This window comes from Bidens hawaiensis, unplaced genomic scaffold (assembly GCF_021521415.1).
Source record: "Bidens hawaiensis isolate Kalapana, Puna unplaced genomic scaffold, B.hawaiensis_p1.1 tig00008984_1, whole genome shotgun sequence".
In the NCBI taxonomy this organism is placed as follows: domain Eukaryota; kingdom Viridiplantae; phylum Streptophyta; class Magnoliopsida; order Asterales; family Asteraceae; genus Bidens; species Bidens hawaiensis.
Window position 1 is genome coordinate 34,245 of NW_027504981.1, and position 27,465 is coordinate 61,709.

Consider the following 27,465-nt stretch of genomic DNA (forward strand, 5'->3'; position numbering starts at 1 on the left):
ATACATGATAGACACACACATTTATGCATATCGAGTTTAGCAAAAAATTTCAATTGGACTGTGTGATAGATGAACCTGGGATTTGTTTAGCAGCATCTCCCTTCACGTAACCGAGACCAACAGTGCGCTTTGCGGCTGGTGTAAAATATAAACAAAATGCTTTCAATTCATGGGTTACATTTGATAATAGAATGTTAGACGGTGCCACGGTAGGTATGTAATCTTCACACTGCCCGCAAGATTTTGGTCCGAATAGTTAGACATATAAACATTTACTATTCTGTTATTAATGATATCAGTTATAAATGCACACATACACAGTTGTATCTATGATAATCCTCTAGAAATTCCCAAATCACACAATCCAGATATATTTGCTCAAAATAAATCACACTTTGAAAGAAAATCACACATTTTAACAAATGCAATAAACCATCACAATGACAGTACCACCAAATACACAAAAAAGAAACAAAATATATATTGAGCCGCGACTCACATAATACCGAATTTACTCAAGTAATATCATCATCCTCTCCTTCAACAAAAGTTTCACTCTCAATTGTCTTCCACTCATCCTAAACACCAATAAGATATGTTAAAATGTTGAAGCTTTTCCACCTGCAATATAAAACTCTGTAAGCAACAATATTTTCCTTTTAGTAAAATATGACGATGATAATAAGAAAATTTCACCTTTTTAGTCATAGTAGCAGAGAATAAGTACGTCCTCAAAATTTTGAGAAAGACAAAATGAATGCATTCAAGAATCAAGATTTCATTAAGTGATTTCTCAAAAATTTTCATTTAACAACCGGTCAGCCTCGTCTAGCACCTGTCAAATATGCATGTTAGCATATTCATAGAAAGAATGCATGATTCGAAAAAATTATTATTACCAGGTACTTAATTGTGTGAAGAGAGAAATCCTTGGTATTAGATAAATGATCCAGAAGACGTCTAGGTGTCTCAACCTGCATTGAGAAAGATTCATATAATAATGCACATATAATATTTATGCAATTAAATAGAGATTTTTGCCTCCATTTTGTCTTTTAACAACTATGTTAATAAATCAAGATGAAGCAAACAATAAATATCATTAGAAAGTAAAAATTACAACAATGTGAGGTCATTTTCCAAGTGATATGCTTTGTTGTAACAAGCTATAAATTTGAAGTGCATGATTACCAAATATAACTGAAATAAATTAATCCTATGTCTGCAAAGTCAAATTTTAACGCAATCGGTCCCAACGTTTCACCCAATATGACTCGACCATTACCCAGCATGACCCAACAGTTACCCAATCTGACCCGACCCATTTAGACCATCAGACCATTAAACGACCTGATGTAATCCATATCTGCATCTGTCAAATAGGTTACCATTTACATTTCAAAAGTGTCTTATTTAATTAAATGTTTCTGCATCTGCATCTGTGTTAGGAATAAAGACGGGATGATATATCCGTTTCTAGACCGTTTCGAAAGGTGTGCATATATATAATATTTAAGCATATACTGTTTTACACAATTGGGCCTATGGGTTGTGTTTTATATGAGATGTTAAACATTGTTACTAATTATACTCATTCAGTTTTCTGGGACAAGCCAGACGATTTTCGTAAGGCAATACATGAGGCATACCAAGCAGGAAACGGGTATTTAAACTAAGCCTCTGTGGACAAGTTAGGCGGGATGCGCTACAACACATGTAAATAACGTTTCTAGTCAGATTCCAGAATCTAGTCACCGTGGTCAGGCAAGTTGCTCATGTAATCGTGTTTAAGTATTCCTTTTCTTAATATGTGTTTATACTCTTATTTACTAACTTGTTGATTTGGATTTTGTTATTTTAGTTAAAGAAGCAGCAAACATGGAGGCAAATCATGAAGCGGTTGGGAACATCGGGAGTGGGAACCTTGGGGATCAAGTAATCCCATTCTGCAAGTTCACAAAGAACCAAGCGGGTGAGGTTAACGGAAAACCCACTGATGGATGCTTAAGAGTTTTGGCTTTCGCAATGGGGTTAGAAGGTAGTGCACTAAGTAAGAACACGAGCGAAGCGTTCAACATTTCTGGGCAGATATTTTCATCAACCCGAAATCAAGTTGTAACTTTTATCATTTGGTTTCTAATGTAAACATTTTGTTTGGTTATACATCTTTAATATTTTTTGTATATTTATTTATTTGATTTCACTTCGCATGTTCATTTCGGTTTTACATTTCAAGCTAATATAGATCTGGATCTGGACCTATGGTATGATATGGTGATAAGAAATACTTAATATGTGGTAGAGAGAAATGTTTCAAATTTGTGTAACAAATGGCAATATTTAATGCAAATATAACCTTTGAAAGGATTTCATTCCCACCGATGTTCGACATGCGGTACTCGATAGAAAAAAGAATATTGACAATCCTAAATATAGGGTCTAAAAAGAATTAAATAGTCGACCTTAATCGATTGAAAAAAAAATATTGACAATTCTAGAACCCAAGACTCACGTTTGATTAACTTAGAATAGCCATAAGACGCAAACGTTGATGTTCCGTTAGTCAAGCTTAATCTGACCCGATGGGCTAATGAAACAAACTCGGCCCACATTCTAGAATGCACAAGATAGGCTTGGCCCATGAATAGAAAAATCATCGATGTAGGCCCAACCCACATGTATAACATCCTATGGGCTTGGCTCCATATCTTACACAAGAACCCAATACTCGTTAACTTTAACATTATTACTTCCGCATTCCACCAAATAAAAACACGTAATATTATAAATGAGCCATCGTTAAACTTTCAAAATACTCCATACAACTAATTTATGACAAAAAGTATTTATAAAAGTGTTTAACAAGAAAAATACTAACTTAGGATAACTTTGAAATTTAAATATGCAACATGTTACTTATTATTGACAAATAATTTCCTTCACTTATTTTTTTTATAAACATAGTTGGCTGGCTCCTTTTTTCAACTCATTTCAATGATAAAATTTTATAAAACAATTATTTGATGTCCTGTATGTCCTATGTCGTGTAAAATCCCCTAAGATATGATGCCTCTTTCATCTCTCTATATAATCTCTGGCAATCACAATCATATCTCACTTACAAACATCTAGCAATGCATGTTTACTGCTTGTACAATAAAGAACCGAAGCTGCCATCTATGATCAAGAATTCGGGTAAATATTAATGTTTAAATAAATCCCTATTCCATTTTGGCATAATCCAACTATTGATTGCGATGCTATTATGAAAATTTTCTCCCAGAATCTGTCGGCATGTTAATGGTAACCACGAGTGATTGCTTTGGTATCATTCTTTTTTTTTTCTATTGAAAAATTGGTTTTATATAATCTTAGTTATAACCTATTAGCATATAACAGTCCTAATTATAAACTTACCCGGTAGCGGTCCCAACTAAAGGGGTATATTTTTAACGGACCATGATTAACGGATGTTAACTCCGTTAGTGATTTGCTGATGTGGAACTTCTCTCCGACCGCATCACGCCGAAACCTTCAACTCGCCTCCATTCTCCATAGTACCGTTACACCTTCTTTGTAACATTTCATATTGTTTTTATTTGTATTCGTTTTTATTTACCCGACTCGGGAATGATATTCGGACCTTTTAGATTATTTAAAATTTTCGTTTATTAGTATTTAACTTGGTTTAACCCTTTTATATCCTCATAACTTTCAAACTCGTCAAACAACTATTAAAAACTCTTAAAATCGTTTAAAATGGCTAAAGAATGCATATTCTACAAGGACCAAATATGACACAATGGAAAGTCGGTAGGCCCATTTTGTGTTTTAGTCTTTTGTACTTGACTATGCTTAAACTTGTATATAAGTTAGCTAGTCAGTTTATATTTTTGTATGTTTGGGCAAAGGCCATGTATGTTGGAGCCCATTGGGTCGTAATAATGAAATGATAGTGCATGAGCACACAAACTATAAATAGTGTGTGTATCTCATGCACAAATAACTTTTTGTCAATTTCACATCCTTATCCTATTACAAACTCTCTCTTCTCTTCTTCCCTCTCGGTAATAAATATAACCAAACAAGATCCGAGATCTCCGTCCTCACTAGTGATCTTCGCTAGCTACTATAGAGGTTGATCCAAGTAAACTAGTGTTGTGTTATTAGATCCGGTCAAGGGACCTACAATTGGTATCAGAGACGGTTGAATCTTTTGATTCAACTTTGCTCTGGATATTCAGGTTCTATTTCCGCTATTACCCGAACCAAAATCTTAAAACCCATTGAAGTTTGAAAATAAAGTTTCTAGATCTAGAAACAAAGTTGGAAATAAAGTGGGAAATAAGCGTGTTTGAAGAATTCTCCTTGTAGATCCGGATGTTCGGGATCTACAAGTGCCCGATCCGGGCATTTCGAGAACCGTTCCGCTATACGACGAAAATCCGGCGACCCTACGGTTCTTCCCGACAACGAGTTCAAAGTTGAAGATGTAAAATTTCAAACTCCGATACACATGTGTCAATTATTTCGGGTCATTGCAACTGTTGGATGAAGATGTGACCGACGGGTTTGCCGGTAACTGCTGGCAGTGGTGAATGGTGGTTGTCCGGGTTTCAAGTTATAAAAAAAAAACGTTCATAAACGAATCGAATCGAATCATTTTTCCGGACATTGTGTTGATTAGTGGCGGCAGTAAACAAAGAAAAGAAAGAAATAAAGTTGAATCTGGTTGAAGACGACAGTGGATGATGGTCGTGGATGTGATAATATACGGCCGGTGGCGCCCTTTAACGGTTTTCTGACATGGTGGCGGGAAATCATTTTTTCAACGGATGGTGGCGTATGTTGGATGTTTGATGGGTTTAGCGGATGGATATGTTGTCGGTGCCTCGTGATCGTGGGTGAGTGGCTGGAAGCGAGACCAGTGGTCGCCGTATTCATTTTTCGGCGGCCGGAATAGATGATGACGGCTGGTATTTTTTATATATACTAGATTATGTAGACGTCTAGGGTGTGAGTGGTGTTTAGGTGATGAAGCATGTCCGACTTGAATGTTGGTTGTAGGTTGTGATAGGCCAGAGAAGATGGTGGAGGAAGATGGGTGTGCCGGAATCCAAAAAATCCTGCGATAGAGGCTGGTTGCGGCTGTCTTATGTCTTATTATGCTATCATATTTTGTGCCCTAATATGGTTCATTAAGTGAGGTGGGCTTGGATTTGGGCTTGGGCTAAAAACTTGGCTTCCATTTAACCACTTGGGCCTTGTGATTATTTTTGGGCCTAGTTCTTGTTCTAAATTCACTAGTGGGATGCCCTTATGAAGAATGATTACTTTTATTTGAGGTAATTATATGGAACGATTTTCGGGACGGGAAATAATTATTGATCGGGGTTGACCAACTGAAGAAAGTCAAATACGCTCGGGTTTTTCGTTCATGTTGGATCGTGTTCAAAGCATGCTATTTCTATGTTATTTTTGAGGCGTTCAAGAAGTTAAGGAACTTTGAACAAATTGGATATGAATTTGGACTTAAAGAAGAAATAACAAGCTTTGTCATTTGATCGTTTTCCCCGATAGTTCTTCTGAACCTATACTGCTCGAAGATCCAAGATGGATAAAAGAAGCGATAACTCCTTCGTGGATGAATTAGGTGGATCATACCTTAGGGGGTTATTGAACAGACTTCGGCTTTATCGGGTTGATTCGTGAAGATGCGAGATACATTTCGACAAAATTTTTATATCATAAGTCAAGGGGGTCATTGCAAGGCCAAAGAGTTATGAATTGCGAAATCAAATTTCGAAACCCGCTATATGTTTTATGGTCAAGTTAATAATCATAGCCGACGAGAAGACCGAACACGAGACGAGAGCTTCGATGCACGAGTATAGCTTCAATGAGAGGATCTTCTAGCTTATTTGTATTGTGTTAGGCTATAAATATGTCACTTGTAAGTCATGTTTGTGTGTGTTTGTAAGGTGAAATCACCCACCCAAGGGGAGCTCACCTTGGGTGGGGTTGGTTCGTTTATCAAATATTTAATCTTTGAAACCGACAACGAGATCGTTCCCTGTCTTAATTATATTTTTATTATTTTGTTTGGTCGTTTGGTTTCACCGCACCCGTCTCAAAATTTGTATCAAGTGCAAAATCCGTTCGTATGGTCGTTTTGGGACCTACAAAATGCTGCTCCTCAAACTGCTGATTCAATTGACTTAGTTGTTGTCGAAGATGCTTCTGACACTGATTCTGATGATTCTTACCTGTCCACCGATAATGTTAAACATGTTCTAGCTGAGATTGCATGAGAAGTTCCGGTAGCTCCCAGCGTGGTAGAATCTATTGCCACACCTCAATCTTCAGAAGAAATTTCTCAAGCTACTATTGCTATTGAACCTACTGCTGATGAATCTGACAACACTACATCACTTCGGTTAATACAATTGTTGTCCCTTACGGCGAACATGGTTAATACAATTGTTGTCCCTTACGGCGAACATTTTATGGGATGAACCAATTCCACAAACATCGAGTTGATCAAGCTGACTCTATTCAATCAGCCAATGATGTTCTCATAAATGCTCCTCGCATTTTCATCCGGTGGAGAATCTGACGGTGACACTTCAAGCCTGTTACCCTTGTTGAAGACATTCCTCAACTACCCATCCATCGAAGCCATCCCACAGAGAACATCGTCGGTTCTCCATCTGCTGGCATCCAAACGAGAAGCAAATCTGGTACAATTAATGGATGTCTTTTTGCATGTTTCATTTAACAGGTTGAACCAAAGGACTACTGAGTATCTCTGAAGGAAAGCCCGTGGGTTGAAGCTATGCAAGATGAGCTGTTACAATTCAAGAAGATTCATGTGTGGAGGCTAGTCGAGAAACCAGAGAACAAGAAAACCATCGGGACGAAATGGGTATTTAGAAACAAGAAAGATGATAATGGGGTGATCACAAGAAATAAAGCAAGATTGGTTTTTCAAAGGTTCTCTCAACACGAAGGATTTGATTATGATGAAACTTATGCACCTGTAGCTATTTGAGGCAGTTCGTCAATTTTTGGCTTATGCTTCGTACATGAATTTCAAAATTTATCAAATGGATGTGAAGACCGCCTTTTTGTATGGGAAATTAAAGGAAGAGATCTATGTCAAACAACCTCCAGGTTTTGAAGATCATGATAGTCTTGTAGGTCCCGAAATGACAACGCGAACGATTTTTGCACTTGATACACGTTCGAGATGGGTGCGGTAAATCAAACGATCAAACAAATATTAAAATAATAAGGATAGTGAACGACTCCGCAATCGGTAAAAGATTTATTAATAAACGAACCGAACCCACCCAAGGTGAGCTCCTATTGGGTGGTTGATTACACCATGAAAACACACACAAATAAACAACAACAGTATTCCCTATTTATAGCTAAACACAAATATTCTAAAAGCATCTCCAGTTGAAGCTAAATGCGCGTGCCGAAGCTCTTGTTTCGTGTCCGGTTTCCTCGTCGGCTTAAATTATTCACTTGACCATAAAATACGTAACGAGTTTCGTAATTTCATATCGCACGTCACAAATATTGGCCTTACAATCACCCCATTGTCTTGTGATATCAAAACATCGTCGAACCGTGCCTCGCATCTTTACGAATCAACCCGATAAAGCCGAAGTCTCGTCAGTCACCCCCTAAATGTATGATCCACCGAGGACAATGATCAAATGAAAAAAGCATGTTATTTCCTTATTAAGTCCAAATTCATATCCAATTTGTTCAAAGTTCCTCAACTTCTGAAACACCTAAAAAATAGCATAGAAATACCATGCTTTGAACATGGTCCAACAATGACGAAAACTCGAACACATTTGACTTTATTCATATTGGTCAACTCCAAACATATAATTATTTCTTGGCACAAATAAACGAATTCAACCCAAATTAACTAATTAAATGAAGCCCATACATACGGACTCAAGCCCAATTTAAAGGAAACTCTAACTTTTAAGACAGATGTAGCCCAAAATGCCAAGCCCACATATAGCCTAAGCCCAAATCCAAATCTTTTAACAATTTTAGGGCACACAAACATAACACCTTTGACATAAGGATGTTGCAGCGGCCACCGGCCGCCATTCTGGCCAACCGGCGCCGAAATCCTGACTTCGGTTACCGGCCGTCAGAAAATTGATACGTGTATGGGTAGTGATAGTTAATTGATACGTGTAATTGTTATACAGTTAGTCACGCGCAACTAAAGAAGAGAATAACCATTAACGGTGAACATAACCGAGTTCTGGTGAGTTTTTAACTCCACTTCCTTATTATGTTTTTGGGGCTGTGTGCATACTCAATGTGATTAGTTAATACACTTACCTTAAGTGGTAAGTGTATGGCATATATGATTTATGTGAACGTTATGAATGATCGCTTGACGGTACATGAACGATCTTCGGATATTGCATGTACTGCCAGGTTATGGTTGAAGATGTGATTGTTATATATATATATAATGTATGGATGCTATATGTATGTATGAATAAATATAAAAGAATGACAAGGTATAGAAGAAAGGAACCGGCCCTTATAATACTCGAGGTAGAAAGGCAACCGAGCCCTAATAATACTCTAGGTAGAAAAGGAACCGAGCACTAATAATACTCAAGGTAGAAAAGGGAATCGAGCCCTAATAATACTCGAGGCAGAAAAGGGAACCGGGCCTTAATAATACTCAAGGAAGAAAAGGGAACCGGCCCTAATAATACTCGAGGAAGTAGGGCATAATGCTCTTTAAAACATAGAAGTATGTAAAGTAAGATTTAATATAAAAGTATGAAAGAAAGTAAAGAATGAAAGAAAGAAAGAAAGAATGTAATTATGTATGTACGAACGAAAGACAGGCAGATTAAGTATATAATATGCATCATCGGATGCGTATGTAAAAGTATGTGAATGTATTGTACGTTAGTTGTTTTAACTAGAACTCACTCAACGTAGCTGGCTTTTAGTATGCACGTAGGTGAGTAGGATGAGGAAGCTAGCTTGAGCGGGGCACATGGCAGAAGAATAAAGAGACTGACATCGGATGACTTATAATGTTTTTATAATTAATGTTTTATTTGAAAGACAAGGTTATTTGCTGAAGACATGATCATGAATTATTATGTAATGATAAATGAAAGTTTTATATTTCACGAAAGTTTTAATGAACTCTAATATTAGAACTGTTTTCATGAGTAAATCCAACACTCAATGTAAGGCACCGGGAATGGCACCTTACAAGATTCTTATTAAAGAAAAGAATTCTATAGTTTAAATTAATAAAAAATTATGCATTCATAATTTATATTATGTTTCATTAGAGTTTGGCCGTCAAAAAGTCATTATTAAGATACTTAAATTTTTTCTATTAAATTAATAAAATAAAAATAAATCATAATATATATTTATTTATTAAAAAAAGTGTTACTGGGTTGTTAATGGGAGTGGAAATTTTGAGTTTGATTGGTTGTGTAGATAAAAGAGAGAGATAATAGTTTTTTTAATGAAAAGTCGGGTTTGATTGAGTTGTGAATGAGAGTAAACTAACAACATTTTTTAATTGAGATGGTGAAGTTCACATGTGTGTAGGTACTTCTTCCAACATTAAAAAAACTAATAGTGGTAAGAGAGAGTTTATCCTCTTTCCTTTTCAAGGCATACCGGTTCCCAACTTCGTATTTCTCCGATTGCCCTTGCCGGAACCTTTTTTTTCTAATAATACTTTTTTCCTTCCTTTTCATTATCTCATAGGGATTGGTATTGAAATTCTATAGGTTCGGTCGGGATTTTATCTTAGATATAATACTAATACATTTTTTTTTCGCAGGGGATGGACTAGCCCCTACGGAAAAGCATAGGTCCGCCCATGGATATACACTCCAATAATTCTGTCTTTCACACCAAAACACGTTGATATATCAACTCCTCAGTGGCCTTGAAAAAGTGTAAAAGTCACCATTAGTCCTATCCTTCCCAGCCTCCCTCCAATAATACATCTTCAATTCATAGCTCACACATCCATAATCCATCTCCTTCATAATCATTCATGGATAATCTACTTACATTACACTTATTAATTATCCGGCTTCTTCATAGTTCACACTGCGAAAATCCATAGCCCGCTTTAAAGTTATTGTCTATTAATTATTTCCTTTTTATACTTCATTAAATTTTGCATTGCGTTTTAATTTTTTCATTTATCGCATCATTATTTAGTGTGACATGTACCCGACATTTGGAATTTATACAATATGAGTATCATTTGGGTTCGGTGTTTCCGTTATCATAGATTTCACCTTAATTAATATGTGTGTTTATATATAAATATATATATATATATATCCCGTTTTTACTACATTTTTTCAATCATTTGGGAAAAAAAGAATATATCATCTGTTAGTGTGTTACTTTTTGTTAAAAAACTGACCAGCAGTATTACTCATGATTTACTAATTCTTTGTAAATTTCAACTATAAAATAATTTATATTTTGGTATCGACTCATTCAAGATATACACAGTGGTGGACTCAGGGTTTTTTTTCATAGGGGTCAAAATTTTGACTATCGGTTGTCTATTGCTATATAGTAAAATTTTATGGTTTCGAGTAGGGTCGGGTCGCATAATAAAAAGAAAAAACTAAATTAAATTACAAATAAACCATGTTTATATTTATAAAAATACATTTATATATGTTGATGAAATGTGTCACACCCCAACCTAAGGCGGAACATGCCGGGGCGCGACATTGATTGTATCATAGCTCAGAAGACACTAAGTAAAATACACGTGCCAATATCTAAATTATTCATTCATATATCAATTTTCAAAAACACAAACATTGTCTTAACAATAACGTTACAAATCGATAATAAATAATTTAAAACAAGAAAAAAAGTTCTTCAATCATCAAGCAACCTAAGGTCTCATCTACTTCTAGTACTTGATTCATCCGATAAAGCTACCAACGCCATGCGTGAAAATATATATTTTGTCAACATAAAGTTGAGCAAGTAAACCACGATTTTGAGTATATTATAATAATAAAATGACAATTCCATGCGATAATTGTAAATCACTACAACTAGTATAACAATAAATAAAAATTGTCTTTTCACTCGAATCATTTTGATAACGAGCTAATTCGACAGCGTATGATCATACTAATGAGGATGAGGACGATGATACCAACCAACATAAAGTAAACACATAGTCACATTTGCATATATCAACTAATCGAGCAATTTCAATTACGCATATAGTGGAATCATAGTGAAAACAATAATTTAATTGTGAACGCATAACGCCCCAAAATTATAAAGCGGTAAAAAGAGGATGTGAATTTACTTACCTTTAATGAGGGATAAACGAGGACGAGGTAATAAAAGAAAATGCTAGGATGAAAAACAATCAAGCTCCTCGAGGTTCACCGACAAAAATTCCTAGTTGTTACATATAATATTAATTAATTATAAATAAAAATTAACAAGGATTACAATAGATTTGAGATTCGTTTTGTTAAGTGAAAGCTTGTTATTTGTTTAATTATTATTATTATTATTATTATTATTATTATTATTATTATTATTATTATTATTATTATTTTTTAGGTTTGATAAAACATTAAAGTTTAATAAGTAACCACTATTTTGTAAGATAGATATATTAACGGGGAAAGTTAAAAATCCCTAAATTTCTAAAATAATATCATTTATATTAATTATTTTTGGTGAGAAAGTTTACTCGGGTTAGCGGAGAAATAATTAAATGAAGTAGGAGTTAATACGAGTCGGACTTGTGTTGGGTTAGGTAATATGGGTAATGGACTTGGGTTAAAATGAAAGGAAGATAGACCATGGGCTCAAGCCCATGACCCATCATATAAATACCTCCATTATGCCCAAATCCCTTCATTTACACATATTTCATACACCACCAAAACACACACTTAGCTCTCTCTCATTCTACTCTCTATCTCTCTAGCCGAAACTAAGAGGAAGAAGAAGGAGAATCGGTTTTCAACCCGAGGTAAGATTAGTATGTTGTTGTATGAACCCAAACCCGTTAGGTTTAGTAACAAAACGACGAGCCGACACTGTTAAACCGTTAGAGACACGAGATCCGGGTGGATTCGGGTATAAACCGAACCTAAGATGAGCTTAGGGGTCACCCTTGCTCAGATCAGGATCGAACGGGACGAAAAACGGTGAAAACGGTGCTGGAATGCGTTTTTCCGGCCACCGCACGGTTTTCCGGCAAAGGCGGCGCCGGAAAGGCAGCGCCGGAGTTGGCTGGTACGAGGATAAGGTAAATGTCAGAGAATGTTCTGACATTCTCTGATCTAAACCTAATTCGTTAGCGGAAGGGAGACGAACTAGCCTTAGTTCGTTATGCCAGTTTGCTAGGGGAAGATAACGAATTAGCCTTAATTCGTTGTGTCAATTCATTAAGTCAAGGATGACGAATGAACCCCCAGTTCGTTAAGGTTTCAGTTCGTTAAAGGACCAGTTCGTTAACAAGGTCCAATATGGAAGATGACGAACTAGATTAACGAATCGGCTAGGAAGGATAACGAATCAGAATGTGATCTGGATAGCGAATTAGAGTGTAATCTGATAACGAATTACACTTAATTCGTTATGGAATATGTGATGGTGAATAAAATAATAATTTAAAATCGTAGTGGAAAATATGATAAGACAGTTAATAGATATAAAATTTTTCCAAGCTGACCTGGCAGCAAGACCCCAGCCAGGGGCTCTGCCCCTTGGGACCCTGCTAGGGGCTGCCGCCCTTAGACCCCGCTGCCAGGGGCGCTGCCCCCGGCCCCCATTCATTGTGGGTTATAGTTGAACTAGAAAATACGATATGGATATAAATAGTTAATAGATATAAATAAATATTAAACAGTTAGACGCGTACAGCTCGAGAAGGAGTAGTCGTTAGCAGAAGAAGTAGCTGAGATCAGGTGAGTTTCTAGCCCCATTTCCTTATTATATTTTCGGGGCTGTGTGCATACTCGATGTGGAGTGTGAATACACTTACCTTAAGTGGTAAGTGTATGCTATAGATGTTATACGAGGTAGCTATTATATAATGCTTGTCGGTACGTGAACGATCTTCGGAAATTGCACGTATCGCCAAGGATAGTGATTGCCAAGTGGTTGTTAGTGTGTATGAATGCTATGATGTGACTTGCTTATTATGTAAATGATGAACTGATACGTAGTATGATGTAGACAAGTAGAGGTAAAGTGTGTTAGAAGTGGCAAGGGTCTAGTAAGAGTGTTAGTGGCATGACGATGGTGCGTGGTAGGGTAAACCTATACGTGACTTCGTTATTAAAGTGGCAAAGTGGCATAACGTTGTACGTTATTAAAGTGGCAAAGTGGCATAATGTTATTCGTTATTAAAGTGGCTAAGCTGTAGGGGTAAATAAGAGGCTAAGTGGTAAGGTGAGCAGGTTAGATAGTGGGCTATGTGTCTTCGGATACGTATATAATTGCATGTAGTGGTTGTATGATAAGTTGCTTGATTAACTAGAACTCACTCAGCATAGCTGACTTTTAGTATGCATGAAGGTGAGCTGATTATAGAGTTAGCATGAGGACGGCACATGGCATTGATTGAACGGCTGGCATCCGAAGACAGAAGAGAAGATGTTTAAAATATAATGTTTTGGGTTATGATATCAAAGAAAAGATTTAATATTTTGTAAAGATGGATGATGTTTTATATTCCGCGAAAAGTTTTAATAAATTCTGATTTGTAGAACTATGTTTATGAGTAAATCCAACACCAAAGTAGGGCTACCGGTAATGGGGCCTTACAAAGAAAGTTTATTCTTTGATCAATAATAAACCATTTTGTTCGGTTTATTAAACGAACGGGAAAAAAATATATATTAGTATCATCATCGTTATAATTATATATATGTATACCCTTATATATATATATATATATATATATATATTAGTTAAGAAGTAAAGGTTAAAGACAAGAAAACGATAACCCAAGGTTCGGTTTATTTAAATAATGGTTGTTTAATGTTATAAATATATAATAATATCAAGAATTTTGATAAAAATGTCATTAAAAAAAATTAAACTACAAAAACCGGCCTGGGGGATTCGAACCTGCGCCCCCGGCCGGTACATGTGTTTGAGAGATCATGCGCTGGCCATCAGGCCAGCGCCTTACTTTGATAAGATGATGGATCTAAAAAAATAAATGCATAACGAGTCGTTCTTGTTCTTCCCTAAAACAAACCCTAGATCTAAATCCATCCAATTGATCAACAAATACCCTCTGCTAATCGAAATTGACAAAGGGCTTCCACTAAGCGATAAATTCCGAACTCAAAGAAAATAAAAAGTACCTTAATTAAACACGAATTGAATAAGATTCAAGAGTTAGGGTTTGTGGCTCTAGCACGACTTCGTATTTGATCTTATGCAGCTTATGAGTTGAAATTAAGTTAGGGGTTTGCGTCGACTAGTGGTAGAGGTGGTGTGTGCAAGTTTAATTGAAATATAAGCGAGTATTTATAGTCCTTTAAGATTGATTTGGTCCGCGATTTGTTATTAAAGAATTAGTTGTCAATTGCTCATAGTTTACCAAGTTTAGGGTGTCGGTGAGATCGTATTAAGGTAAGGAATGATCTTATGTGATCAATTTCGTTTAATATGGCCGAGAATTGAGGAACAAGCAATGGGGGGCGGGGTCTTTGGTGTCAGCAGTCGTAAGGGAGAAGAGAGGAACAGAAAATTGCATAATATTTGCACTTTGGTCCCCACTCTATGGTTGTGGGTTCAAAAGTATGTTAAAGTTAATTGAGGGGTAAATTTTGTACACGAAACATAGTTATAATAAAATAAAATAAATAAATAAATAATAAACATAGCGAACGTTATTGATAAAATACCCGAACCCGGGTCGGGTAATGATTACAAAACCGAAAGGGAACGGAAACCCGAAATGTTACAGCATTCACTACTTTAGGAAATTTCGTCCCGAAATTAGAAATTAAGCCGTAAGGAAGAGGTGCGGGTACTTGGACTCCACTTGTTCTTTACTTTCCCAATGGTCAAAGGCGTTCCATGGTGGCAAATGATGTTCTTGACATAGAGTCGGGCTAATTCACTCACGGAGGACTTTTCACGGAATGGAATGAAGTGAGCTGACTTGGTCAAACGATCAACAATCACCCAAATACTATCATTGTGACTTTGAGTAGTGGGGAGTTTGGTAACGAAATCCATGGCTATGTCTTTCCATTTCCAAACGGGGATAGGAGGTTGCTCGAGCAAACCAAACGGCTTTTGATGCTCGGCTTTAACCTTAGAGCAAGTGAGGCATTTAGATACATACACCGCAATGTCTTTCTTCATTCCCGGCTATCAAAACATGGTACGAAGATCGGTATACATTTTATCCGCACCGGGATGAATAGAGTATCGTGACTTATGAGCTTCATCAAGGATGAACATGCGAAGCTTGTCACGATCGGAACCCATAATCGGTCCAAATAGTAGAGTAAACCATTACGTTTGGTTTCAAGTTGGAGTTCGGCGCCACACGACATCTCGTCGTGTAAGTTACCCTCGGTGACGGAGACGTGTTGTGCGTCGAAGATGCGGTATTGGAGGTCAGATTGGATGGTGACACAATGGAGCAAGACAGATTTAACATGAGTCTTACGACTAAGAGAATCGGCCACGACATTCGCTTTTCCGGGGTGGTAGCGAATTTCGCAATCATAATCACTTAACAATTCAGCCCATCGTATTTGTCTCATATTGAGGTCCTTTTGGTCGAAAATGTTTTGTAAACTTTTATGGTCGGTGAAGACCAAACATTTCGTGCCGTAAAGGTAGTGTCTCCAAATTTTCAAGGCAAACACGACCGCACCAAGTTCGAGGTCGTGCGTCGTGTAATTTTTCTCGTGTACCTTGAGTTGACCGCGAAGCGTAAGCAATGACCTTGTCTCGTTGCTTAAGAACACAACCAAGACCTTGAATAGAAGCGTCGCAAAAGACAACAAAGTCGTCGTTGCCCTCGGGAAGAGCAAGGATTGGAGCATTGCAAAGCATGTCCTTAAGAGTTTGAAACGCTTCCTCTTGATCGGAACCCCATTCGTATACTTTCCCATTGTGGGTTAGTGCGGTAAGGGGTGAAGCAATCTTCGAAAAGTTGCGGATAAAACGACGGTAATACCCCGCTAAACCAAGAAATGAACGAACCTCCGTTGGAGAGGACGGGGTCGCACAATTTTTAACGGTCTCAATTTTAGCGGGTTCAACATGAATACCCTTGTCGTTAACGATGTGGCCCAAGAATTGAACTTGCTTTAGCCAAAATTCGCATTTGGAGAACTTAGCGTAAAGTTGTTCTTTTCGTAACAAGTCGAGAATGGCGCGCAAATAGTCTTTGTTCTCGGTGTCGGATTTAGAGTATATCAAGATATCGTCGATGAAAACAATCACGAACTTGTCGAGGTAGGCTTTACATACACGATTAATAAGATCCATGAAAACGGCAGGAGCATTAGTCAAAGCAAAAGGCATAACTCGGAACTCAAAGTGGCCATAACGAGTACGGAAGGTGGTCTTGGGTATGTCATCTTCGTGGGCACGGAGTTGGTGATATCCCGAACGGAGATCAATCTTAGAGAAACATGCGGCTCCTTGGAGTTGATCGAAAAGATCATCAATACGCGGAAGAGGATAACGATTCTTGATTGTAAGCTTGTTAAGCTCACGATAATCGATACACATACGAAGAGTACCGTCTTTCTTCTTAACAAACAAGACGGGTGCGCCCCATGGAGACGAACTCGGGCGAATAAAACCCTTTTCCGTGAGTTCTTGGATTTGGTTAGAGAGTTCTTGCATCTCGGAATGTGCAAGACGGTAAGGTGCTTTGGCTACGGGATTTGCTCTGGGTTCAAGATCAATACATAACTCCACTTGACGAATGGGAGGGAGTCCGGAAACATCATCGGGAAAGACTTCGAGGAAGTCGCGGACAATCGGGATGTCGGAAAGTTTCTTTTCTTTATCGGATTTTGTGGTGACGTGGGTTAAGAAGGCGACATACTTCTTGCGTAAGTAACGTTGGGATTCAAGGCACGACATGATGTTTAGCTTTGAGAAGGGTCCTTCACCACGAACGTTTAGAATCATGCCTCCATCAATAGGGATTCGAATGAGTTTCTCGAAACATAAAATTTCGGCACGGTGGAGAGATAGCCAATCCATACCAATGATAACGTCGAAATTACCCATTTGCATAGGGATAAGGTTGATAGAGAACTTTTGTCCATTGAGGGTAATCGTGCAATTTCGAATGACGGAGTCAATCATGATCGAACTACCTTTTGCTATCTCTACCGTGAAGGGCTTAGATAATTTACTACGGGGCACATCAAGTATGTATTCAAAATCAAAGGAAATAAAGCTCCTAGCGGCTCCTGAATCAAATAGTACCGAAGCATGGTGCTTATTAATTAGGAACGTATCGTTCACCACATCATTCGAGTTTTGGGCTTGATGAGCGTTGATGGTGAAAGCTTGTCCTTGAGTTCTTTGAGGTGATTGGATTTGAGAAGTTGAAGCTTGAGAGGTTGGAGCTTGATAGGCTTGCATGACCATGGGTTGAGCTTGAAGGGGTGGAGGAGCCATGAGTTGGGGTACTTGAGGTTGGTATGCTTGCACTTGATAGGCTTGGGAGGTGTAGTAAGGTTGTTGTGCAACATAGGCTTGGTGAACTTGGGCGAGTCGAGGACACGCGCTGCGAAGGTGATATGGGTCATCACAATTGTAGCAAGCCCTAGCGGTGTTAATGGTTGGAGCACGAGGGATGGCTTGGTTGGGTTGGTTTGATGGTGCGGACCGCGGTGGAGCGGTTTGCACACGAGGTGCTTCTCGATAATATTGGGTGAGGTGACCGAATCGATAGCAATTGGTGAACACCCGACAAGTGGCTTGGGTCGGGTGGTGGCGTTGGCAAGTGTTGCAATACGGGTGTGGGCCGGTGTAGGGCTTCTTGGTTGGAGGGGCTTGTTGGGCTTGTGGTTAGGCTAAGACATAATTTTGGGAGTTGGGTTTTCTCTTGTTGTTGCGGTAGTGAGATGAGTTGTTGTGGTTGTTATTCTTGAAGGACTTGGGCTTACAGGATTCGGGCTTGGATTCCTTGGTGGGCTCAGGTGTGGGCTTATCATTGGGCATCTTGGAATTCTTTCACGTTAAGGTCACGACCTTAACGTGGTTTTCGGTGAGGGTACGGCTAGGGTGATGGCATCATGGAGCGTTTGAGGGTCATGACTTAGAACGGAGTCTTGGATTTCCATAGGCAAACCCGAGATGTACTTGTCGATTGCACGCTCAAGTGGAGTGACCATGTGGGGAATGAGAAGGCTCAGTTCATGGAAACGATCGTTGTAGGCGATGTCATTACCACTTTCTTGTTTGAAATTCCAAAATTCCTCTTCCAACTTCCGAATCTCATGTTACGGGAAGAACTTCTTGAGCATAAGTTTCTTGAGGTCATCCCATGGCAAGGCCATGGCAACCTCAGCGCCAAGCGTGCGCTTCTCACCATTCCCCCAATTGAGGGCATTCTTCTTAAGCTTGCTCGAGGCGTAATTGGTTTTCTTGTCCTCAGGGCATTCACATTGGAGGAATATGCTCTCCATTTCTTCGAACCATTGGAGGAGAATGGTAGCACCGTCGATACCGTGGTATTCTGGCGGGTTGGCACTCCTGAATTGTTTGAGGGGGTAAGCAATTTGGTTCGGAGTTGTGGATGATGAAGAAGCATTCACTGTTTGCAATTGAGTGATGATGGTTGGGAAGGCTTCCACGATGCCCTTAGCGATGCGGGACGACATGCTGCGGCAAGAGTTGCCGGTGCGGCGGTTACGGTTGATGAGGCGAGAAGACATACTGCAAGGGTAACAGGTGTAAAGTTCGTAAGACTCGGGTGAATGTGGCAAGTATAAATAATTGACAAAATATAGTAGTCGTGCATTGAGGTTGAGATTGTGTTTGGGGATGAGAATTTCGTTATTAACGAGACTTGATTATATAACATTTTATCATATTTAACATTTTGAGAAAATATAACAACATAACTTGAATAAAAATACATAGGTTCATTTGTCGGTTAGGGCTTCATGTATCACCATGGGTCCTTCCAACAAATGAAAAACATCGAACACCAAATAAACAAAATTAATCGAAAATCGAATTTGAGGGGGGTGCTGAGGTAGATGGTTGAAGTAGTTCGGGAACCACCCCATTGAACATACTTCATCCATCTGATCAACAAAACACAATACGGAAAAACCGAGTTTAGCAACGAAATCACCGTGAATTCGGTTAAAAAATTAAGGATGTGATCGTCACATGACCACGTTGATACAATGAGGATAGTAGATTCGGGTACGTTTGGTGTGATATGCTTTGGCCTAATAAGTTCCACACCCTTACCGAACACTCCAGGAAGGCAACCAGGTCTCGCGGTTGATTGAGATTTATGCGCATTGCACTTCCTTAGGCTCGCAAGCCTTGGTGTCAAGGGTTCGGTAAACAAGTGCGTCCCTCTTCCAGTTACTACATATCCGTCCCATGAATCGTCCTCAAGGGGAGGGGAGTAAAAAGGTGGGATTTCCTAAGGAATTTCCCGATAAAAAAATCGTCCTAGAGTTTGGAAAAAAAAATAATTTTGGAGGGTGAGGCATAGCCTCGGATTAAGTGTGTGCTTTTTGTGTACAATTGTATATGATGAACAATATAAATATGCTAAGCTATGTACAAAACTTAAACAAGTAGGGTGCACGTATATGAACACGTATAGGGACCCTAAGCATGCTATTAGGTCGTTACGTCTAACCACCTATCTTATAGCCTTCGGATCTGATACCAATCTGTCACACCCCAACCTAAGGCGGAACATGTCGGGGCGTGACATTGATTGTATCATAGCTCAGAAGACACTAAGTAAAATGCACGTGTCAATATCTAAATTATTCATTCATATATCAATTTTAAAAACAAAAACATTGTCTTAACAATAACGTTACAAATCGATAATAAATAATTTAAAACAAGAAAAAAATGTTCTTCAATCATCAAGCAATCTAAGGTCTCATCTACTTCCTGATTCATCCGATAAAGCTACATGCGCCATGCGTGAAAATATATATTTTGTCAACATAAAGTTGAGCAAGTAAACCACGATTTTGAGTATATATAATAATAAAATGACAATTCCGTGCGATAATTGTAAATCACTACAACTAGTATAACAATAAATAAAAGTTGTCTTTTCACTCGAATCATTTTGATAACGAGCTAATTCGACAGAGTATGATCATACTAATGAGGATGAGGATGAGGACGAGGATGAGGATACCAACCAACATAAAGTAAACACATAGTCACATTTGCACATATCAACTAATCGAGCAATTTCAATTACGCATATAGTGGAATCGTAGTGAAAACAATAATTTAATTGTGAACGCATAACGCCCCAAATATTATAAAGCGGTAAAAAGGGGGATGTGAATTTACTTACCTTTAATGAGGGATAAACGAGGACGAGGTAATAAAAGAAAATGCTAGGATGGAAAACAATCAAGCTCCTCGAGGTTCACCGACAAAAATTCCTAGTTGTTACATATAATATTAATTAATTATAAATAAAAATTAACAAGGATTACAATGGATTTGAGATTCGTTTTGTTAAGTGAAAGCTTGTTATTTATTATTATTATTATTATTATTATTATTATTATTATTATTATTATTATTATTATTATTTTTATTATTATTATTATTATTATTATAAATTTTTAGGTTTGATAAAACATTAAACTTTAATAAATAACCACTATTTTGTAAGATAGATATATTAACGGGGAAAGTTAAAAAGAAAGTTTATTCTTTGATCATTAATAAATCATTTTGTTCGGTTTATTAAACGAACGGGAAAAATATATATATTAGTATCATCATCGTTATAATTATATATATGTATACCCTTATATATATATGATTAGTTAAGAAGTAAAGGTTAAAGACAAGAAAACGATAACCCAAGGTTCGGTTTATTTAAATAATGGTTGTTTAATGTTATAAATATATAATAATATCAAGAATTTTAATAAAAACGTCATTAAAAAAATTAAACTACAAAAACCGGGCCTGGGGGATTCGAACCTGCGCCTCAGGCCGGTACATGTGTTTCAGAGATCATGCGCTGGCCTGATAGCCAGCGCCTTACTTTGATAAGATGATGGATCTAAAAAGATAAATACATAACGAGTCGTTCTTGTTCTTCCCTAAAACAAACCCTATATCTAAATCCATCCAATTGATCAACAAATACCCTCTGTTAATCGAAATTGACAGAGGGCTTCCGCTAAGCGATAAATTCCGAACTCAAAGAATAAAAAGTACCTTAATTAAACACGAATTGAATAAGATTCAAGAGTTAGGGTTTGTGGCTCTAGCACGACTTCGAATTTGATCTTATGCAACTTATGAGTTGAAATTAAGTTAGGGGTTTGCGTCAACTAGTGGTAGAGGTGGTGTGTGCAAGTTTAATTGAAATATAAGCGAGTATTTATAGTGCTTTAAGATTGATTTGGTCTTCGATTTGTTATTAAAGAATTAGTTGTCAATTGCTCATAGTTTACCAAGTTTAGGGTGTCGGTGAGATCGTATTAAGGTAAGGAATGATCTTATGTGATCAATTTTGTTTAATATGGCCGAGAATTGAGGAACAAGCAAGGGGGGGGGGGGGGTCTTTGGTGTTGGCAGTCGTAAGGGAAAAGAGAGGAAAAGAAAATTGCATAATATTTTCACTTTGGTCCCTACTCTATGGTTGTGGGTTCAAAAGTATGTTAAAGTTAATTGAGGGGTAAATTTTGCACACGAAACATAGTTATAATCAAATAAAATAAATAAAAAAATATTAAACATAGCGAACTTTATTGATAAAATACCCGAACCCGAACCCGGGCTGGGTAATGATTACAAAACCGAAAGGGAACGGAAACTCGAAATGTTACAAAATGTAACGTGTTGATAAAATAATTAAAATAAAATAGAGGAAAACCTATAACAATTTAATAGGTAAATACATTATAATATAAAATATATAATTAAAAAAAAACATAAAATATAAAACCAAATAAAATTAAAATATTGACATATTCTAAATTAAACAAATCATTATAGAAATACACATAATTTACTTTGTATGTTTTATAAGGCTACTCCCATTGGTAAGGTTTCAGTAGTCGGTTGAGGTAAGAGGTTAAAAAGAAAATGAAAATTCACTTAAAAGCTTGCAATTAGGTTGGCGGAACAAACGGAAGTCGATGATGGCATTCATCAACTCCAATTTACCTATTTTTTTAATAAGTTTGCCACGTGTAACTTTTCTTTTGGTTATAATATATTTCTTCATGAACTTATCATTCGCTATTGAAATATAAATAATTAATATAAAACTTATAGTTTAAAAGTTCTAACTTATAGTGTTCACATATTTTATTATATATAAATATTAAAATTCGTAACGTTTCGCGCTCTATTTATAGGCCATAGTATTGGCACACTTCGATTCTCGACTACTAAAGTATTACAATTTTATGAGTCATACTAAAATTCTATACGATTCTTATTAAAGATAAGAATTCTATAGTGTAAATTAATAAAAATTTATGCATTCATAATTTTATATGATGTTTCATTGGAGTATGGCTGTCAAAAAGTCATTATTAAAATAGTTAATTTTTTTCCATTAAATTAATACAATAAAAATTAATCATAATATATATTTATTTATTAAAAAATGTTTAATTGGGTTGTTAATGAGAGTGGAAATTTTGAGTTTGATTGGTTGTGTAGATGAAAGAGATATTAGTTTTTTAATGAAAAATGGGGTTGGTTGAGTTGTGAATGAGAGTAGACTAACAACATTTTTTAATTGAGATGGTGAAGTTCACATGTGTGTAGACACTTCTTCCAACATTTAATAAAAACTAATAGTGGTAAGAGAGAGTTTGTCTTCTTTTATTTTCAAGGTATACCGTTTCCCAACTTCGTATTTCTCCGATTGCTCTTGCCGGATTTTTTTCTAATAATCCTTTTTCCTTTCTTTTCATGATCTCACAGGGGTCGGTATTGAAATTCTACAGGGTCGGTCAGGATTTTATCTTAGATATAACACTAATACTTTTTTTCAACAGGGGTCGCCCCCTACGGCAAAGCATAGGTCCGCCTCTAGATATACACTCCAATAGTCATGCTTTCACACCCAAACACGTTGATAATTCAACTCCTCCTCACTGGCCGTGAAAAAGTGTAAAAGTCACCACCAATTCTATCCTTCACAACCACCCTCCCAATAATACATCTTCAATTCACAACTCACACATCCATAATCCATCTCCTTTATAATCATTCATGGATAATCTAGTTACATTACACCTATTATCCGGCTTCTTTACGGTTCACACCGCGAAAATCCATAGCCCGCTTAAAAGTTAATGTATATTAATTATTTCCTTTTTGTACTGCATTAAATTTTTGCATTGCGTTTTAGTTTTTTCATTTATCGCATCATTATTTAGTGTGACATGTTTACCCCACATTTGGAATTTATACAATATGAGTATCATTTAGGGTCAGTGTTTCCATTATCATAGATTTCACCTTAATTAATATGTGTTTATATATATATATATATATATTTATATATATATATGATGAGTATCATTACGATACCCTTAAATTATTTAAGAACTCGAATGAACTCTTGAAAACTAACGTTTTTTATAAATTTTTTTGTATGTTAGTGTTATTTGAGTGTAGTTTTATCACTATTTATATCTATATTTATGATTACAATTATAAAAATTAGTTTTTACACGTATCTAAATTATTTTTTGCATATACGTAAATTTGTTATTACATAAATTTTACACATATGTAAACTTGTGATTTATATATGTAATAAAAAATTTATATATAAAATATGGTATAACTAGTCTCAAACAATGTTAATATATGAAAAAAATTAAAAAAATGTTTGGTTCTTATGAGTTCCTAGAAGTTCTTAACTTTTTTGGAGTTCTCAAATGATACTAACCATATATATATATATATATATCCCGTTTTTACTACATTTTTTGTATAATGTGGACAATATTTTCAATCGTTTGGAAAAAAAAAAGAATATATCATCTGTTAGTGTGTTATTTTCTGTTAAAAACTGACCTAACAGTATTACTCATGATTACTAATTCTTTGTGATATTCAACTAGTAAAATAATTTATATTGTGGTATCGACTCATTCAAGATATACATGATTTTTTTATAAGGTCGGAAATTTTGAGTATTGGTTGTCTATCGCTAAATAGTAAAATTTTTCGGTTTCGAGTCGGGTCGGATCGCTAAATAAAAAGATAAAACTAAATTAAATTACAAATAAACCATGTTTATATTTATAAAAATATACATTTATATATGCTGAAGAAATGTAACGTGTTGATAAAATAATTAAAATAAAACAGAGGAAAACCTATAACAATTTAATAAGTAAAGACATTATAATATAAAAGATATAATAAAAAACAGAAAATATAAAAACCAAATAAAAGTAAAATATTGACATATTCTAAATTAAACAAATCATTATAGAAATATACATAATTTACTTTGCATGTTTTATAAGGCTACTCTCATTGGTAAGGTTTCAGTTATCGGTTGGGGTAAGAGGTTAAAAAGAAGATGAAAATTCACTTAAAGCTTGCAACTAGGTTGGTGGAATAAACGGAAGTCGATGATGGCATGCATCAACTCCAATTTTCCTATTTTTTAATAAGTTTGCCACATGTAACTTTTCTTTTGATTATAATATATTTCTTCATGAACTTATCAGTTGCTATTGAAATATAAATAATTAATATAAACTTATAGTTTAAAAGTTCTAACTTATTATGTTCATACATTTTTTATATAAAAATATTACAATTCATAATGTTTCCTGCTATATTTATTGGCCATAGTATTGGCACACTTTGATTCTCTACTACAAAAGTATTACAATTATACGCGAGTCATACTAAAATTCTATACGATTCTTATTAAAGATAAGAATTCTAGTAAAAATTTATGCATTCATAATTTATATTATGTTTCATTGGAGTACGACCGTCAAAAAGTCATTGTTAAAATAGTAATAACTTTTTTCTATAAATAAATACAATAAAAATTAATCATAATATATATTTATTTATTAAAAAAATTATTTAATTGGGTTGTTAATGAGAGTGAAAATTTGAGTTTGATTGGAAGAGAGATATTAGTTTTTTAATGTAAAGTTGGGTTTGATTGGGTTGTAAATGTGAGTAGACTAACAATATTTTTAATTGAGATGGTGAATTCACATGTGTGTAGGCACTTCTTTTAACATTTAATAAAAATTAATAGTGGTAAACGAGAGTTTATCTTCTTTCTTTTTCAAAGCATACCGGTTCCAACTTTGTATTTCTTCGGTTGCTCTTGGCGGAACCTTTTTTTTCTAATAATCCTTTTTTTCGTTCCTTTTCATTATCTCATAGGGGTCAGTATTGGAATTCTACAGGGTCGATCGGGATTTTATCTTAGATATAACACTAATAATTTTTTTTCACAGAGTCTTGACCCCCTACGACAAAACATAGGTCCGCCCCTAGATATGCACTCCAATAATCCTGTCTTTCACACCCAAACATGCTGATAATTCAACTCCTCAGTGCATTGAAAAAGTGTAAAAGTCACCACCAATCCTATCCGTCATCGCCACCTTCCAATAATACATCTTCAATTCACAGCTCACACATCCATAATCCATCTCCTTCATAATCATACATGGATAATCTAGTTACATTACACCTCTTATCCGGCTTCTTCACAATTCACACGGCGAAAATCCATAGCCCGCTTAAAAGTTAATGTATATTAATTATTTCCTTTTTATACTTCATTAAATTTTTGCATTGCATTTTAATTTTTTTTCATTTATCGCATCATTATTTAGTGTGACATGTTCACCCTACATTTGGAATTTATACAATGAGTATCATTTGGGGTCGGTGTTTCCGTTATCATAGATTTCACCTTAATTAATATGCGTGTGTGTGTGTGTGTATATAGGGTAAGGATCCTAAGAGAACTCTTTACAAATTGAGAAATTTGAGAACCATTTTGGACAACTAAAAACACCTTTAAAAAAATCATAAAATAAAAAATAACAAAAAAATTTAAAAAGTAAAAAATCCAAAATTCTTATATTTCATTCCGGGTTCATTAAAAAAATAAAAACAAAATAAAAAAAAGTCGTATTATACACATATGTATAATTTTATTTAATCTTTAGTTACGTAATATACACATATGTACACTATCATTTATCTCAAATTATACACATGTGTATAAAAAAATCATGTAAATGTACATATATGTATATAGTATACATATGTGTATATAATTTGGCTAAACCGAGTTTTTTTTATGAAACCGGGATGTTAAAATAAGAATTTTGGTTTTTTTTTACTTTTTTCATTTTTGTGTTTTTTTTATTTTATGTTTTTTTTTTGGTTTTTTGTGGTCCAAAATGGTTCTCATAGTCCTCAATTTTAAAAAAGTTCTCTCATGATTCTGATTTTATATATATTTATCTCCCGTATTACGGGGGTTGTTTTATATTATTTGTTCTAATATTTAATTATTTTTTTAATTTATATTTTTTATTGTATGAAAGTTAATAATACACTTATGGTTTGGTGATAAATTGTTTCACAAATAAATGAGATGTTATAACCCGATTTAAAAGCTATATGGTTTTTATAAGATCCAAGACCCGTTTATTTCTTTTACTATAAAATTGGTTTTTTATTTATAAATAATATTTATGAAAGTTAATAATATACTTATGGTTTGATGAGACCCACGACCCGTTTATTTTTTTTACTATAAAATTGGGTTTTTTATTTAAATAATATATATATCTCTTTTTTTAAAATAAATAAGATATTAATTTTTAGTATATCCTATTTTATAGAATTTTTACATCAATAATTTGGTGAGAATAACTTTTAATTTAATGAGATGTTATAACCCGTTTAAGAAATATCTGGGTATGGTAAGACCCATACCCATGAATTCGGGTCAAATACATGAGAAGCCTCCATTTAAAAATCAAACAAATCTGGTGACTCCAAGAAAATGGGGAGCGATCACATCGCGACACGTAGGATTTTTATGTTTTCGTTTATATATATATATATATATATATATATATATCGTTTTTACTACATATTTCTACCATGTGGACAATTTTTTCAATCTTTTGGGGAAAGAAA

The 27,465-nt window shown here is 35.5% G+C and overlaps 1 long non-coding RNA gene across 1 annotated transcript in view; it reads right to left on the reverse strand.

Annotated features, from left to right (window-relative positions):
• Positions 1–5,841: 5,841 nt before the first annotated feature.
• The window catches only part of LOC143609676 (uncharacterized), a 212,513-nt gene continuing 190,889 nt past the window's right edge, over positions 5,842–27,465 (reverse strand). The window contains exon 2 of the long non-coding RNA XR_013149457.1: positions 5,842–6,240. This is a non-coding gene — a long non-coding RNA (uncharacterized LOC143609676). The remainder of the gene's footprint in view (positions 6,241–27,465) is intronic.